We start from the raw sequence: 3477 nt of genomic DNA, 5'->3' as shown, positions 1-3477 counted from the left end.
ACAAGTTTGGGTACGGTTACACAAGCCTAGAAAAGTGCATTTCATTTGTGTGTAACAAGCTAGTTTTCGATCTAACGGTTGAAAGATATTAGCTTGAATCTAATCAGGTTTTCATCTAACGGTGAATATTGAATGTTTTGTTACCAAGCTGACATTGATTGCAAACCCTGATTTGAAAGACTATATAAGGGAGAACTCTAGCAACTGGGAAACCTAATCCCCACACCATCTGTGTGATACTAGTTGTGCTAAGCTAGAGTCGATTCTCCTTTAACCTTTGGTTTCTTCTTCTAAACCAGGTTAACGACTTAAAGACTTCATTGGGATTGTGAAGCCAGAACGATACTACTTTCTTGTAGTTGTGTGATCTAATCTTGTTGTTTCTATCGTACGAGTACAATTTTAATAATTGGCTTGAGATTGATATCTCTGATAGGAAAGATATAAAAGAAATCACAAACATTTCGTCTCATCGTTTGTGATTCCGCAATATCTTTTTTCGCTGCGTCGATTAAGATTATTGTGAGGTGATTGATAATACTAGGTTGTTCTTCGGGAATATAAGTCTGGTTAATGAGTTGGTTCATGTTCACCTTGATTTATCAAAAGACGGAACAAAACTCGTAGATATATTCGTGGGAGACGGATTTATCTATTACCGTAGACTTTTCTGTGTAATACATATTTGTTTATTAAAGTCTTCGACTTTGGGTCGTAGCAACTCTTAGTTGTGGGTGAGATCAGCTAAGGGAATCAAGTACGTAGCATCCTGCTGGGATCAGAGGCGTAGGAGCATAACTGTACCTTGGATCAGTGTGAGATTGATTGGGGTTCAACTACAGTCCAGACCGTAGTTAGTTTGAAGTAGGCTAGTGTCTGTAGTGGCTTAATACAGTGTATGTTCAATCTGGACTAGGTCCCGTGGTTTTTCTGCATTTGCGGTTTCCTCGTTAACAAAATTCTGGTATTTGTGTTATTTCTTTTCCGCATTATATTTTGTTATATAATTGAAATATCACAGGTTGTGCATTGTTCAATCAATTAGAATATCCGACCTTTTGGTTGTTGATTTAAATTGATTGACACTTGGATATTGGTCTTTGGTACCATCTAAGTTATCTCTCTAGTATTTGATAAAGACTCGCAGATTTCTATTTGCTTGAGTATATATCAAATCGAGAGATTGAGATATAAACTCTTTGATATACTTTTTATCTAGATTGAGTTTGAATGTCTAGTTGATTCTCTAGAAAGTATATTGGAGTTTGTCCATACAGATTGCTAAGCGAAATATTGGGTGTGGTTGTTGTACCCCCACTTTTTCAATTGGTATCAGAGCATGAAACACGTTCAAGACCTCACAAGTCTGTGTTTGTAGCAATCCGACTCTATGGACAGAGGTGCTATCTCAATTAACGTACCACCAGTCTTCGATGGCTCTAATTACTTATGGTAGAAAATTGTTATGCGAGCTTTTCTTCAAGCACCTGATTTTCAATCATGGGTATATGTTGTTAATGGCTATAATGCTCCCGTCGCGGCAGTTGGAGATGTAAACGTTCCCAAGCCTATTGGTGAATACACCCCTGCCGAGATAAATGCTACAAAGCAAAATTCCGACGGTTTGAATGCCATTATACATGTCATTACCCCAAATCTTCAGCGCCATGTGTCAAATTGCATTAGGTCTAAAGATACGTGGGATATCTTAGAAACCGTATTCTAAGGTAACTCCAGTGAAAAGGAAGCTAGGCTTCAAAATCTTAATTCTGATTGGGAAAACCTTCGTATGGCAGATGAAGAAACATTTGATGAATTTAATCACAAAGTGTCTGAAATTGTTAATGCATCTTTTGCATTGGATAAGACTATTCCTGAAAAGGACATTGTGATGAAAATTCTCAGATCGCTGCCATCTAGATACGACTCTAAGAAGCATGCCATCGTTGAGGGAAATAACCTTGATAATCTCTCCAGAAATACGCTGGTTGGGAAGCTTAAGATCTTTGATCACGAACATTCATCCAAAACTAAGGATGTTGCGTTCAAAGCATAAAAGGACACTAAATTACTTGAGAATAGTAAAAAAGTGTATATCTCTGAAGATGATCACTCTGAGACAGATTCATCAGATGAAAATCTTGACAAGTCGGTCTCGATGATCACAAGACAGTTTAGGGATATTTTGTTGAAGAGAAGTAAACGGTTCTCCAGAGATAAGCCTAAAGCATTAGTTAAACCTCATAATCGTATTCCTCCTAAAAACAGGGAAACAAATGAAACTGATGATGAGGATATGCCTCAGTGCTTTAAGTGTAAGGGATTTGGTCATTTTGCAAACGAGTGCCCAAATAGTAGAAAATACACTGGGACAAAGGTCTTGCTGCAACTCTCGATGAAATGTCTGACAACTATGATTCTAATGAAGACAAGAAATCAAGTGTTGCACTTCTTGGTGAAAATATTGATTTTGATAACTGTAGCAATACATACATCAATCTCGATATTCTTTCAGAAGAGAACCCAACTAATCTGGAAGAAAAAATTGACCCATTTCTTGGAAACTCTGTTTGTAATGTTTCAGGTTCCACCATGTGTCTAGCTGCGTGCACATCTCAGAAGCCTGACTTTTATTCCAGTTTGACGTGCTCGTATTGTTCTCTAAAGGGTCATGAACTTTCAAAGTGTTACAAGTACAAACACCAATTGAGGCACGTCAACAAACTTCAATGAAGAGCAAATCAATTAACAAATAAGCTTAAACTTACTCAGAAGACCGCTGAGGTATGTACGATTTTATCTTCGTCTAAGAAGTTAGTTTACAAGGATAAACCAAGATCATTAGAGAAGAAAGTATGGTCGAGTCATTTTGATAGACAGAGGTATGTGGATTCCTCTCAAGAGGAAAATGGTGGACAAATCGTTGTTCACCACAACGCAACTTGATTGTGTTTTTTTTGGAAATCTTGTCTCATGTGCCTGATCAAAAGAGACAATGATTTTGTGCCTCTCAGGCTTTAGGAAAAGTTTTTTTTTCTTTTCTTAGTTTTGTTCTTCCCTGTCTATCAACAAAAGAGGGTTACTATCGACAATTCTACTCTTTATAGGGTTGTGAGTTGGACGTGTACGAACCTGTTTAAAGGTTTCGAAATCCTACATTCCTTTTTCCTTCTTCAAAACCTCTTTTCATCTCAAGACTACTTATTGAGTTCAATTTGTTATTTCCTATCACAAACCCATACGTTATGGATACTCCAAGAATGATGTCTTCTAATGGAAAAGATGTTAATATGATTGTTAAGCCATCAATCATGAAAGAAAAAGAGAAATCTCCGTTATCTCCTACCTTGAAAAGAAAGATAAGGAATGTGAGGAAGCCAAGAGCCGTTCCTTCAAACTCTCAGAAGTTTTCTGATGTTCTTGAAGAGTTGAAGGAGATGCGAAAGGAGATTCAAAAAATAAAGGCTTTTGTGTATA

Source organism: Papaver somniferum, chromosome 7 (assembly GCF_003573695.1).
Source record: "Papaver somniferum cultivar HN1 chromosome 7, ASM357369v1, whole genome shotgun sequence".
NCBI lineage: Eukaryota > Viridiplantae > Streptophyta > Magnoliopsida > Ranunculales > Papaveraceae > Papaver > Papaver somniferum.
Note: the sequence above shows the minus strand (reverse complement) of the source record.